Source organism: Scyliorhinus canicula, chromosome 16 (assembly GCF_902713615.1).
Source record: "Scyliorhinus canicula chromosome 16, sScyCan1.1, whole genome shotgun sequence".
NCBI lineage: Eukaryota > Metazoa > Chordata > Chondrichthyes > Carcharhiniformes > Scyliorhinidae > Scyliorhinus > Scyliorhinus canicula.
The window spans coordinates 16,583,713-16,599,148 of NC_052161.1; the positions used below are offsets into that span (position 1 = coordinate 16,583,713).

The 15,436-nt window shown below is 42.3% G+C and overlaps 1 protein-coding gene and 1 long non-coding RNA gene across 8 annotated transcripts in view; one reads left to right on the forward strand and one right to left on the reverse strand.

The window, feature by feature from the left end:
- Positions 1-15,436, forward strand: part of LOC119979493 (gamma-adducin-like) — a 240,799-nt gene that overhangs the window by 87,957 nt on the left and 137,406 nt on the right. The window lies entirely within an intron of this gene.
- The window catches only part of LOC119979495, a 40,739-nt gene that overhangs the window by 20,947 nt on the left and 4,356 nt on the right, over positions 1-15,436 (reverse strand). The window contains exon 3 of the long non-coding RNA XR_005463742.1: positions 13,625-13,742. This is a non-coding gene — a long non-coding RNA (uncharacterized LOC119979495). The remainder of the gene's footprint in view (positions 1-13,624; positions 13,743-15,436) is intronic.

The window sequence follows — 15,436 nt, forward strand, 5'->3', positions numbered from 1 at the left end:
TACTTGATTTGGACATTTTTTTAGCATACAGCGCATATTCTCTCATTAGTTTATCCTTTTATGTGCTTGCAAAGAAGAATTATGCACCCAGACCTCCAAAGGAATAATAGCTTTTGAAGCCTGACTTAGTATTTTATCTTTTAATACCGCTTGTATTGATCACCATTCTGTAAAAAGGTTTAAAGAAGCATTGCACAACAGAACTCTGATTTGTGCTATTAACTGATAACCAGAATTGCCATTAGGGGTTGATAACTACAGTTACAATTTGTGTCATCTTGCTGTTAATGTAAGCCTACTTATGACAAAGATTATTATTATAAGACACCTCAGGATCTTGTATGTTTCAATCAAGTTGCCTCTGGGTGCAGCACGATGGCCTCACGGCATCAAGGACCCAGGTTCAATTAAAGTTTTTACATTTTATAAACTATATTCAACAAGGGTGTCTGTGTGGTGTGTGCATCGGTTATAATATACAAGCCATTTTCCTTGGCTCCCCGCCCCCTCATTTGTTGTTTCAAGATCTTTTCTTGGGTCGCCTATTATACAGTGGGCAGTTATCTTCTATTTACATGTGTGTGGTGTTTTCCCTCTCCCCTCCCCCTACTGTCGATTGGCCCCAGCCTCCTCCATTCTTTCTCCTTCCCCTTCAACCTCAGTTTTGATGTTTTGGTTGGTGATGGGGGGGGGGTCCGTTTCTAGCGGCCTTGCTCTGGGCTGTCCGATATCTGTTTTGGCTGTTTTTCGGCCTCCCCCTCTTCTCTTTCCCTAGTCTCTCCCCACCCCATCCCCTCCCTTCACTGTGCCCCCTCCCTTTGCTCTGTTGGCCTTGAACAGGTCCTGAAACATGTTTGTGAGTGGCCTCAACGTCATTCACCAACTGTGGAAACCATCCTCTGACCCTCGGATAACGAACCTGATCTTCTCCAGGTGGAGAAATTCTGGCAGGTCTGCAAGCCAGTCTACAGCTGTGGGCAGTGCTGCTAATCGCCAGCCGAGCAGGATTCTCTGGCAGGCAATTAGGTTGGTAAGGGCTTTGTCCCTCTTCCCCATTAATAGTTCTGGCTGGTCCGATACCCGGAAGATTGCCGCCCTTGGGCACGGCTCCACTGTTATGCCCGCAACCTTGGACATTGCTTCGAAGAAGGCTATCCAGAACCCAACAAGTCTGGGGCATGCCCAGAACATGTGGATGTGGTTGGCCGGGCCTCCCTGGCATAGTTCACATTTGTCCTCCACCTCCGGGAAGAACCTGCTCATTGGATTCTTGTCAGGTGCACTCTGTGCACCACTTTCAGCTGCATGAGGCTTAGCCTTGCGCATGAGGAGTTGGAGTTGGCCCTGCTCAATGCTTCACTTCAGAGTCCCCACCCTATTTCCGTCCCTAACTCTTCCTCCCATTATTTCCGTGTTTCGTCCAGTGGTGAGCGCAACCTTTCTAATAGTCAACAGAAACCCGCAATTTCCCCTCCCCAGATTACTTACATCCAGTAGCTCCTCTAACATTGTGTATCTCTGGATCAGTGGGTATGCTGTCATCTTGTTGTGGAGAAAATTCTTAACCTGTAGATGTTGGGAGTTTGTTTCCACTCGGTAGCTCCAATCTCTCCGTCGGTTCCTCTGGAGTAGCTAGTCTGTCTTCTGGGTAAAAATCTCTAACCGTCAGTGTCCCCCTGTCCTGTCTCCACCTCTTAAAGATGGCGCCAAGCATGACTGGTATGAACATATGGTTGCTGCAGATGGGGGCCATGGTGGCCATTTCGGTCAGTATTGGCTGAATGGCCTACTTCTGCTCCTGCACCTTATGGACAACAGTGACACTAGATGATGGTTGTTGATGCAGCAGTCATTGTTTTTACACAAGCCCCCACAGTTGGTACTTAGACAAATAAAAATTAACCATGATAGAAACAATTGATGTGTCATTGCACTCTGGGAGTATTCTGTAGGCCAGTAGATAGTGGTAGTTGGACAGATACAGAGGAGCAAGTGTTCAGGGAAGTTACAAAGATTCTTGATTAATAAGGAGGCCCAGTTATAGGGAGGGGGAAGGGGAATGGGGATGAGAAAAATATCAACCATTATTGAACGGCGGAGCAGACTTGATGGGCCGAGTGGCCTAATTCTGCTCCTGTGTCTTATGGTCTTATAATGGGGAACTTGAATTATTTTAATATAGACTGGGATAATAATAGTGTAAAAGGCAGAGAGGGGGAAGAGTTTATGAAGTCTGCACAAGAAAATTTGAACAGTATGTTTCCAGCCCAACACGGGAAGGGAAGGAGACAATGGTGGATCTGGTTCTAGGGAATAAGGTGGGTCAAATGGGCCAAATGTCGTTGGAAGAACATTTATGGGAGGGTGATCACCAGGTTTAAATTAGTTATGGAAAAACCTAGTGTAAAACAAATGTTGATTTCATGGGGTGAGGACAAACCTGGTCCATGCAAATTGAAATCAAACATTGGTAGGCACAATTGTAACTGAGCAATAGGTTGTTCATAAAGAGGAGATTGTTTCAATACAGACAAGGTACATTGCTGCGAGGGGGAAAGGTCAGGCAGTCAGAGCCTGCTGGAAAGAAACAATTAAAATGAAGCAAGAAAAGGGTTCATACGACAGATGTCAGTCAGGCTGATATTAAAGGTGAGAACCGGGCTGAATAAAGAAAGTTCAGAGGGGAAGCAAAAAAGCAAATAGACAAAGAGGATTCCAAAAGTGTTCTATTATAAGTTCCTAAGATATAGGAGCAGAATTAGGCCATTTGGCTCATCCCAGGGGAGGCAGTCGCTTAGTGGTATTGTCACTAGACTAATAATCCAGAGACCCAGGGTAATGCTCTGGGAACATGGGCTTAGAACCCACCATGGCAGATGGTGGAATTTGAATTCCATTTAAAAACAAAAAATCTGGAATTAAAAGTCTAATGATGACCATGAAACCATTGATTATTGAACAGGTGCCGGAGTGTGGCGACTGGGGGATTTTCACAGTAACTTAATTGCAGTGTTAATGTAAGCCTATTTGTGACACTAATAAAGATTATTATTAGTTTCTCCTCTTGATTTCAATTTGCTACCTCTTATCCTCTCATTCTAGAAAGCCCCACAAGAGGAAGCATCCGCTCCACGTATATTTTATCCATACCTTTTATCATCTTGTGTACCTCCATTTCATCTCCCCTCATTCTTCTAAACTGTAGAGAGTATAGGCCTAAACTGTTCAATCTCTCTTCATACGACAAACCCCTCATCTCTGGAATCAACCTAATGAACCTCCTCTGAACTGCCTTGAATGCCACTACATCTTTCCTTGAATAAGGGGACCAAAACTCTGCACAATACTCTAGTTGTGATTTCACCAATGCCTTGTACAGTTGCAACACCATTTTCTTTCCTTTGTACACTATTCCTTTAGCTATAAATGCCAACATTCCATTCGCTTTCTCTCTCGTTCTTTGACTCATGAACAAGGATCGTCAGATCGCACTGCATCAGAGCACCCCAAAGTCTCTCCCAATTTAGATAATAAGTTGCCTTCCCATTTTTCCGACCAAAATGCATGATCTCACAGCTTTGACAAAGGGTCATCTGGACTCGAAACATTAGCTCTTTTTCTCTCCCTACAGATGCTGCCAGACTGCTGAGATTTTCCAGCATTTTCTCTTTGGGTGCATGATCTTACACTTAATCCATGTTTCCATGTTTAACTGCATCTGCCACGTTTTGGCTCACTATCCTTTAACCTAATATTGATTTGTACGGTTCTTATTTCCTCATTATAACTTTTACTATTGGAATATAAATACTAAAAAGATGGTAAGAGAGGCTTTGGGGTGGATTAAGGACCAATCAAAAAGGACATGTATGCATGAAGGCAGAGGATATGGCTGAGGTATTGAGCGAGTACTTTGCATCTGCCTTTACCGAGGAAGAAGATGCTTCTAATTATAGTGAAGGAGACGGTAATTGAGATACTGGATGGGCCAATAATTGATAAAGAGAAGGTATCAAAGAAGGCTGACTGTACTTTATTGATAAGTCACTAAAAGCAGAAGGGATGCACCTGAGAATACTGAAGAAAATAAGGACAAAAACTGTGGACTGAGTGACCATCTTCCAATCCACAGCGGGAAATTAGGGGTTAGTTTAGCACAGGGCTAAATTGTTGGCTTTTAAAGCAGACCAAGGCAGGCCAGCAGCACGGTTCAATTCCCGTACCAGCCTGCCTGAACAGGCGCCGGAATGTGGCGACTAGGGGCTTTTCACAGTAACTTCATTTGAAGCCTACTCGTGACAAGCGATTTTCATTTCATTTCAATATAGGTAGTTTTAAATAATCTATGTTTGTATTATTCAATATTAGAAATAAGGAAGAGATTTAAGAGAGTTTAATTTAGTGTTTCTGTATAAGAATGGATTAAGACTTTAGTTAGATTCATGTTAAACAAGCGTGTTCGTATGTATGTCAGTATTGTGCTTGGAGAGTTGTCAGAACCCTGCACTGAACCAGGATGATTTATTGTCCAAATTAAAGATTGAGATTAAATCTCTCCCAGTCCAAAAGCATCTGATTAGAATTGTCAATCAATTAAAGTCCTGTACAGGTAATATGACTAACATATGTTCACACTGTCCATGTGTCACATATCTATTATAATAAAAACAGAAAATGCCAGAAATATTCAGCAAAGCAGGCAGCATCAGAGAAACAGAAGTGTTTCAGGGAGGTAATCTTTCGTCAGAACTGGGAGAAGTTGGAAATGTAATATGTTTCAAGCAAGTGAAAGGTAAGAGGGTGGGTAAGGTCAGAAGTAAAAGTCTGATTTTTAATGGAAGACGAGAGAGATTGTATGACAAAAGAATTGGTAGTGCAGGGCAAATATAGTGATAATGGTACAACACAAAGTAGGTGTGAATAACAGAATGATGAACAGCTGCCATCTGAAAGCTAAAACATGAGAGAGTAAAACCAAAACCACAACTCATTGATCTGGAAGACTAAAGTGCCTAATCAAACTTGCAATAATCTAAAAAATCTGCTACTTTAAAAAAAACTATTTATTGTTTTATTATTGTCCAAGACAAAGCATTTAACAACAACAATTTATAGAGCACCTTTAATGAAACACCTCAAACCACTTTGCAGCATTGGTACAACACAGAAGATGAGGCCGATCGTGACCATGTGCCGCTCTGAATGAGCAATGCACCTAGTGCCGTTTCTCTGACTTGTAACCTTGCATAATGATCCTAGAATAAAGTGCCTTAGTCCCAGATGACCATACATAGAAAATAGAAGCAGGAGGAGGCCATCTGGCCCTTCGAACCTGCTCTGCCATTCATTTATATCATAGCTGATCATCAAGTTAAATACCCTCATTCTGCCTTCCCTTCATTTCCGTTGGTTCCTTTAGCCCCTAGAGGTATATCTTAATTCTTTCTTGAAATTACACAACATGTTGGCCTCAACTACTTTCTGTGGTAGTGAGTTCCACAGATTCACCACTCTCTAGGTGAAGAAATTTCCCCTCACCTCGGTCCTAAAAGGTTACCCGTTGTCCTCAAACTATGACTCCTAATTCTGGTACTGATTTAACCTGAGGGTCACCACACCTCAGAAGAGGGGCACAGTTGAGAAGCTGGTACTGCAATTGAACCCGTTCTGTTGGCCTCGCTCACAAACAGCCTTCCAGCCAACTAAGCTAATCCGGCCCCCAATTCCGTCATGAATGGTTCTATTGAATCTGCCTCCACCACAGGCTTCCTCCATTCTAGATCCTAACCACTTGACCCATGAACAAGTTTATCCACATGTCACCGTTGCTTCTTTTGCCAATCCCCTTAAATTTGTGCCCTCTTCCCCCTTAATCCTTCCACTGGTCGGAACAATTTTCCCCGACCTACACTGTCCAGACCCCTCATGATCTTGAGTGCCTCTATCAAATCTCGTCTCAACCTTCTCCAGGAAAAACAATTCCAGCTTTGCCACTATATCTACATAACTGAAGTTCCCATTCTCATGAATCTTTTCTGCACTCTCTCTCACGCTTTCATACCTTTCCTGAAGTGTGATGCCCACAACCAAAAAAAAATCATGTAAATGAAGCTGAGCAAATGTTTTGTGAAAGTTTTAAATTATTTTGCAGAATGTTGGAATTGTTGACCAGATTAGCATTTATTGCCATCCCTAATTGCCCTTGAGAGTTTGTTGCTGTGCCGTAACCTTGAACTTCTGCAATCCAGGTGTAGATAAACCCATAGTGCTGTTAAGAAGGAAGTTCCAGGATTTTGACTCTGAAATAGTGAAGGAATGGCAATCTAGTTTCAAGTCAGAATTGTGTGTGTGTTGTGTGTGTGTGTGTGTGTGTGTGTGTGTGTGTGTGTGTGTGTGTGTGTGTGTGTGTGTGTGTGTGTGTGTGTGGGGGGGGGGGGGGCATGAACGTAATGGTGTTCTCGTGCATCTGCTACCCTTGTCTAGCTAGGTGGCATAGGTCACGGTAGCACGTGGGCAGCATGGTAGCGCAAGTGGATAGCACTGTGGCTTTGCAGCACCAGGGTCCCTGCTGGGTCACTGTCTGTGAGGAGTCTGCACTTTCTCCCCGTGTCTGGTGGGGTTTCCTCTGGTTTCCTCCCACAGTCCAAAGACGTGCAGGTTAGGTGGATTGGCCATGATAAATTGCCCTTCGTGTCCAAAACGGTTAGGAAGGGTTATTGGGTTACAGGGATAGTGTGGAAGTGAGGGCTTAAGTGGGTCGTTGCAGACTCGATGGGCCGAATGGCCTCCTTCTGCACTGTATGTTCTATGTCACGGGTTTGGAAGGCTGTCAAAGGAGCCGCAGTGCACATTGCTGCCACTGTGCATTGGTCATGAATGGACTAAATGTTGAAGTTGGCGAATAGGATGCCAATCAAATGGGCTGCTTTGTTGTGGATGACGTCAAGCTTCTTAACTGTTGTTGGAGCTGCACTCATCCAGGCAAGTGGAAAATATTCCATCACATTCCTAGGTTGTGTCTTGTAGAGTGCAGATAAGACAGGATTTGGGGAGTCAAGAAGTGAATTACTCATTACAGAATTCTGAGCCTCTGAACTGCTCTTGTAGCCACAGTAATAACATGTATTTATCAGTTTCTTCTCAATGTTAACCTCCAGGATGTTGTTAGTCCTTGAATATTCTTTTAAAAATTATTTAAGGGACGTGGGTGTCACTGGCTGGTGCAGCATTTATTGCTCATCCCTAATTGTCCTTGAACTCTTGAGTGCCTGCTCGGTCATTACAGAGTTAACCACATTGCTGTGGATGTGGAGTCACATGTTGGCCAGACCGGCTAAGGACAGCAGATTTCCTTTCCTACTGGGTATCAGTGAACCAGGTGGATTTTTATGACAATCGACAATTATTTTGTGGTCATCATTCGACTTTTAATTCCATATTTTTAAAATTGAATTTAAATTTCACCATCTGCCCGTGGTGAAATTTGAACCCAGGACTAAGAGCATTATCCTAGGTCTCTGGATTACTAGTCCAGTGATAATGCCACCACCACCGTCCCTAGGTGTTGCTCACTTTGGTGCCATGAACAACACAGCACTTGAGGGAAGCCTACCACTTCGTGGAAGATCTTCTATCTGTCCAGCTGGTTCTTACTTGCCATGAGAAAATTGATTAAACTGTTGCTCCTTTCTATCACTAACTACCACTTCCTTTTTACCCATATGCATGGCAGAATACATGTTTCTGGGTGATGTGGAAACTTTGCAATACGACAGGAGGAATCATTCCATCACCACATAGTATAACTGCAATTTGGAGACAGTTTAGATAGGTTGCTGACAAGTTCAGGTACTTGAGGTGTATAAGGGGGAATTTGTATTTCGCTGTGTGGACAATGTGACTTGGATATTGCATCTGCATTTGCTGGCCTTTCACGAACTTCTGCTCTGATGCAGTCCAATGTATTTGTAACTGTTGGGAAATGCCTATACTCAAAACTTTGTGTGGAGCTATTTAAATATTTGCAGAAACACACGATTCTGCAACTTAAACCACCCCCCCCCCCCCCCAAATAAGTTCCTAGAAAATACAACTCCTATTTGAGACAAGATGCAGAAATGTTGACCAGAAAATGCCACCAAGAGATCGTATGACTTGATTGAGCAAGACAAGCCCCAGAACTTCAATTGCACACATTAAGATGGGTTAGTGGTATACCATGGAAGGTCCTTAGCTGTCTCTTTTGAATTCCGTGATTGGCATAATGTAAATTGTAAAAACCCTACAAATGAGCCCTTTTACAAACTACTATTGCAATTTAATTGTAACCTCTCAAATATTTGGCTAGTAAATTGAACATACCCCGAATCTGGGATGTTAAGGGCGGCATGGTGGTTCAGTCATTAGCAATGCTGCCTCACGGCGCAGAGGACCCCGTTTTAATCCCGCCCGAGTCACTGTCCATGTGGAGATTGCACATTTTCTCTGTGTCTGCATGGGTCTCACTCGCACAACCCAAAGATTTGCAGGGTAGGTGGATTGGCCACCTCGATTGGTTAAATTGCCGCTTAATTGTGAAAGAAAAACATTGGGTACTCTAAATTTATTTTTTTTAAATCTGGGATATGTGCAACTATACGGCTGCCCTAATCTCAAAGTATCACACTGTTATCAGCAGTGTGAAACTAGCTGAATGTTCATGTAATAACTATAAATGTAGCTTCAGTTGTCTTTGTCAGTGGTAGCAAAATGGTACCAACAAAACAACAAAGTTCAGAACTTTGTATATTTTTGATATTGGGGGAGTCTAGAAATAAAACCTTAATATGAAAATTTGAAATTTGTTTGTCGACGATCACCAGAAGCTTTGGCATATGTATGTGAAATTAATTGACAGTAATTGCATATTAGGCCTCCATGGATTATTTTAATGCAAAACTAAGTCACTTGAAATGGCCCCTCTAAGGGAAAATGCTCGTTGAATTCGTCCGTTTATTTCAAAAGAAAGTCTGGCACGCTGTCTGTGGGAAAGTAGTCATTTTTCCCCTGGCTGTAGCAGAGCTCATTAATACTAATAGCTTTTGTTTTTGTGCTCAACACTTGCAGAATTTTAGGTGCTGGGTTGAAACTGCCCCAATTTATTAAACTGAGACTCTTGCTTCTGCGGGTATTTTAATCCCATCACCAAAACTTTAGCCCAAGCCACTAAGATGACTGGACGGTGTTCCAAACCTATTATGCCACTAATTTCCGAAGGAGAATCATATTGGACTTGAAACGTTAACTCTGTTTCTCCACAGATGTTGCCAGACAGGCTGATCTTTTCCATTATGCTACTATGTTCTTTTTGTGGTGTCTCTCCACACTGTTCTAAAATTGGGTACATCATGACACTTGGGTGCTTTTGCCTCCCATTTTGCCTCAATGTTAGACAACCAGCCTGACAACTTTGATACGGTGGATATATCAAATGCTGAGGTATAGCTGGATGTTGTCAGTGTATTCGTGAAACCTAGCGAAGATTGAAAGTTCAAATCTGTATCCTTTCATTCCATGTTCCAACAGACTGCGTCTCCAATGCTATCTTACTGTACTTTACTTTATCCCTCATTAACCATTTTTAAAATACATGGCATTGTGCAATCCAGTTCATGCCAGGATCGACATCAGGACCACACTGGTAAACATACCTGGAAACATGATTAAACAATGTTATTAAAGATAGAGCTTTTACAAGGAAAGGAAAAGTCTTGCCCTACCCCATTCCCAGCTGAGTGGATAGCCTACTCCAAGATTTCATTCCTTGGTACAGGATGAGATGGGTTATAATGAGATATTTTGTTCACTTAATTCTTTGAAACTTGATTATGATTAGGAGCTTGATCATCTGAAAAAGATTTCAGTGATATTTGGGCAGCATGGTAGCATAGTGGTTAGCGCAATTGCTTCACAGGTCCAGGGTCCCAGGTTTGATTCCCGGCTTGGGTCACTGTTTGTGCGGAGTTTGGACGTTCTCCCCGTGTGTGTGTGGTTTCCTCAGGGTGCTCCGGTTTCCTCCCACAGTCCAAAGATGTGCAGGTTAGGTGGATCGGCCATGCTAAATTCCCCTTTGTGTCCAAAATTGCCCTTGGTGTTGAATGGGGTTACTGGGTTATGGGGATTGGGTGGAGGTGTGGGCTTGGGTAGGGTGCTCTTTCCAAGAGCCGTGCAGACTCGATGGACTGAATGGCCTCCTTCTGCACTGTAAATTCTAAATTTGCTGTTTGTGACAACTGGTGCATTCCTTCTGGTGGCATCCCATTTGTCCTTTCATTGTGTAGCCATCTCAGACGGCCACCTGCAAAGGACCATGGGAACTATGGCCAACCCAGGACTCGGACAGCCTCAGAGTTTGTGTGTGTATTTGCAACCTAGATAGCTAGACGCGAACGGAACCCCCCCCCCCCCCCCTCCCGCTCGTTTGCATTCTAATGGCCCATTTCCCCAGAACAAAAGAACTGTACTCAGGTAACCGATACAGACTAATCGGTGCCACTCCTTTTACTCAGGGAGCCCAAACAGCCAAGGTCAATGACCGCTAAGTACACGCCAAGCGATCAAGGCACCCGCCTCTTTATTGGCCAAAATCGAAGGCAGTGATCGAAGCATGTCGAATTATTGGGTCCAAGTTAAGGACCGCCCCAAAGAGCGCAAAATTCTAGAGAGATAAGTAGAGCCACAGCCATGTGCTCGGTCTCTCTTGAATCCGGCCTATGCCAACCCAAGTGTAGCATAACGACCAGACAGACGAGTTCAAGCCCAACGATCGCTCCCAGATGGATGAGCCCAGCAGAAACAGAGCTACTTCTTCCACCCAGCCACGCAAGATCCAGACAAAGGCCGTGTCCATCTGCATAAAGCCGGTTGCCCTGAAGTTAAGTATAGGTTATTGTAGTTGTTAGGTGTAGTTTAACTTGTAGTGTTTTATGTTGCATGTCGAAGTCATCCTTTTGTGTAAATAACTCATCTTTGAACTTGAACTGACTAACTGGTGTGTGGGCCTTTGATCGATATCCGGTAAAGCCTTGTGGTGGTATAATTTGATACCTGGCGACTCTAAAGAGCATCATTATTAATTGGCAACATTATTGGTGCTGATTGGCAACAATTGGTTACAGCAAAGAATGGCATTTTCATATAAACATAGTTATTCATCAGAAGGAAGGATAGGTGCAGGAATTGGTGTGTAGGTGGGCAGTTATGTTGCTTAATATTGTGGTTATTATGTCAAAAGGGGCGGTACAATATTTTCCATCTGCTTCTGTGGATTCGCCACACCTTATTATTGAAAGTGTTCAATTATGATTCCTACCTCCTGATGAGGTTTAAATCTATAAAGTAGTGGATATAACCTCTGGGGAGGATTGGGGACCACACTGTTTTGCATTTTTGGCGATAAATTTGTCTTGCAACATTAGACGGGTTCCTTCATACAATTAATCACATTCTGTTTAGCTTTTCATTGTGGTCAGCTTTGTTTAATATCTTTTAGATGGGATTCATTGTTGATTACTGGCATGAAATGAAAATTGCTTATTGTCACAAGTAGGCTTCAAATGAAGTTACTGTGAAAAGCCCCTAGTCGCCACATTCGGGGAGGTTGGTACGGGAATTGAACCGTGCTGCTGGCCTGCCTTGGTCTCCTTTCAAAGCCAGTGATTTAGCCCTGTGCTAAACCAGCATGGCAGGCTATACGTACAAATTCATACCTTCCAATTCCCAAGGCCCACTTAACTGAAGTGATGGCATGGCAAGAGGTTTAGTGGCCGTTGAGGTGCAACTATAATATTAGTGGCAAATGAAGAAATGCAGTTTGCAACAGCAGTACAGTGTTTACTTTGGTTTAGAAATGTTGATGCTAGTTTACGGAAGTCTTGAAAGTATGCTTAAAGTATCGCAACAAAGTGATGTATCTTTCAATCTGTCCTAAAATATCTGCATGAGAATTTTGTTTGGGGGTGAAGGTGGTGGATTCTGGATCATTGTTTGTCATAGAATGTCTGTTGCTATGGTGCTGAGCAGCCATCAATTTGTGCGCTGAAAGGAGCTGCTGTTTTCAAAGCAATTCAGTGTGCCTTTTGTTGTCCTTTTTAGAAGTCAATATATATTTTAATGAGCAGTTTAAGTTATGGTGTCCTACTTGATCCAAAATTAAATATTTTAGAAAATAAGTATATCTTGGACAAAACAAAATTACCGTCTCAATTCTGCTTCCAGTTCAGTGCTTCAACTGCAGTTTAGAGCAGTCAGCTAATGGTGGCACAGTGGTAAGCACTATTGCCTCACAGCGCCAGGGACCCTGGTTCAACTTTTAAAAATAAATTTAGAGTACCCAATTATTTTTTTCCAATTAAGGGGCAATTTAGCCTGGCCAATCCACCTAATCTGCACATCTTTGGGTTGTGAGGGTAAAACCCACGCGGACACGGGACAATGTGCAAACTCCACATGGCCAGTGGCCCTCGGCCTTGATAGAACCTGGCTCCTCAGCGTGGTAGGCAGCAGTGCTAGCCACTGTGCCACCATGCCGCCCGGTTCAATTTCAACCTTGGGTGACTGTGTGGAGTTTGCATGTTCTCCCTGTATCTGCGTTGGTTTCCTTAGGGGGCTCCGGTTTCCTCCCACAGTCCAAAACTGTACAGGTTAGGTGGATTGGCCATGCTAAATTGTCCCTTAGTGCCCAACAGTTAGGAGGAGTTACATGGATAGAATGGGGTATGGGCCCAGGTCTGGTGCTCTTTCGGAGGGGTTGTGTGACTGCTTGGGCCAAATGGCCTCCTTCTGCACTGTAGAGATTCTATGATTTTATGATATGGGTGAGTTAGATTTTGGGGTTACAGAATTTGTAGACCTAATATTCCTTAAATGGCAGACAGATATAATTCCAACAAATGAGTAAAACATCAATAACAGATCTCCAATTGTGCAAGTGAAAATGAACTTTGATTCTAAATGAGAGTGTTTAACTTAAAATGGTTACCAAGTTAAATTTTAGGTTCTCATGGCCAAAACATCTTCTAATTAAAAATAAAAAGTACAACTTTTAATAAACATTTTTGTGAACAAGCATGCAGTGGAACATAATAGGAATTTCAGAAAAGATATTACGCCAAAGAGACAACAGAAGATGCAGCTTAAAGAATTCAGAACCTGGAAAGCCTTCATTTATAATGTGCACCATGTTTATTTGTACTTAAATTGTCATAAACTGAGGCAACGTGTGTTTTCTACTGCCTGATGGGTGTTCAATTTTGTTTTACTGTTGCTTTACTATTGCTGTTGAGGTTTATAAGCACATTTTTATACTTGCATTGGGCTTAGTAAAGGTCCGTCTTGACAGCCATGCTTTGGTGATTAACCTTTTGAGGTAAGTTTGTTGAGATATTTTTCTATGTTAAATGCATTATGCAAGTTGTTATTGTTATTATTGAGTTGGTTTCCTGCAATCTGTGTGCTGGGAGCCAGCAATAGGAGCCCATATCTTGTACAGTCCATGTCTTATTCAATATGAGCTCAACAACAACTTTGTATTTTTTTAAATAATGCATTTTATATTAATATGTAAGTCAGAGACAATATTACATACCTTAAAGAATAAGATCCTCAGTAAGCTGACTATAAGCTGACTGAAAGACAGATGGGAAGTTGGAAAAAGGATACGGGAAGGAAGTGCATATCTTGTGCTGGATAACAGGATGATATTTCTGAAGAGGTTTGTGGGAAATGAAGAAAATTGAACAATAGATGGCATTTAAAAGCAATGCGGATTAGTGAGTGTTAAGAATTTTACTATCAGGAGCAATTTATGCTTGTATGAGTAAACATCTGATTTTGCTTAGACTGTACTCCGTTATACAAAGTGCCAGCACAAATCAAAACACTTCCCAATGGGTTTTGTTTTTTGTTCTGCTGAACTCAAATATTAGGAAATTTGTTTCTAGCAAATTAATCTGGCTGTTCTCTAGTAACTTCTGTGAATGTTCATATTTGAGCTTTGCTAGTGACTTTTGACAAACCATTTTGATTGTGTAGACATTACAATCAATTTTGTTCATACTATATGAACATCAGAACTTTTGAATAATTCTGAAAGTTAACCTGGGGACTCGAAGATCTCAAGGTTTCGCCATAAAATATTTTTCATCTGGCTTTGGGGAAAGGAAGACAGAGTAGCAAGGTTCACCACCTTGCAAAGGTGGATCAGCTTGGGGTGGATGCTGCTGATGTACCCTTGTGGATACTAGTAGTCCACTGAAGATATTCAAATGATCTTATCACAAGGATTTGAGCCGAGTTGGAAATAATGTTAACACTTCTGCCTTGAACCAGGTGAATTTGTTTTGCAAGAAACGATTATTTAGAAAAGTAACAAAAAAGTTTAAAAACTAAATAAATAAGAATTAATTCCAACCTGTCTCTAATCTGTCTGCTTCCAGTTTTAACAGAGGCAGAATGAATGGACACAGGCAATCCACCCAGACCCTTGGAAGCCGGCCAGTAAAAGGGAGCTACAAGGGCTATATCCATAATATAAATGTCTTTACCACATTTCATGTTGGACCAGGAGGGGGTGGATTGGTTCTTAATGGTCCAAAAAGCTTAGGCCTGCAAAACCACTATAATTTTCCCCACCCCTTCATCTGCAGTTATATGATACCCACCAGCATTGTCTGTTTATCCCTGGCGCATGTCCCCCTTTACAACCCTGACCACCATCTTGTTCTACTGCCGTTGCGATTTATCATTAATTCTGATTCCCCCCCCCCCCCCCCCAAAATAACCTCCTCTCTGGCAAAGGGGGTGCTAGGTGGGTTCTACTGTGCTGCACTTCGGCTGGTGGAGTGGCCCTCTCCTCAACAAGAATTTCAGTGCTTAAGATAGACTAAAAATTCAGTGTTGCACTGAGGAGGTGCTGTCTTTTAGGTAACGCTTTAAACCGAGGTTGCTGTCGACTTTTTAAAAAATGTTCCCGAATCATTGTTCAAAGAAGAGAATGGAACTTTCCCAATGCCCTGACCAACACTTATTCCTCAATCAGCAAAACAGATAATCAGGTTATTTATTTTGTTGCTGTTGTGGAACCTTGCTGGGTTCTGGAAAGTTTCCCACACTATCAGTGTCTGTGATTCAAAAGTATTTCATGAGTCATAAAGTCATTTGGGAGGTTCTGAGGCTTGGAAAGGCTCTGGGTAAATGGAAGCCATTCTTTCAGTAAGTGAACTGCAGGAAACACCAATCACATTGTAAAACCATGCTTCATATCAAAAAATTATCTTTGGATTTACTGGCTGGAAACACCTAATGGATTTTTAAAAAAGACAACCACAATCAGGTGACTTTGGATCAGTCCAAGATAACTGCATATTTGCATCACTATACCTTCTATGTTCCAAAATTG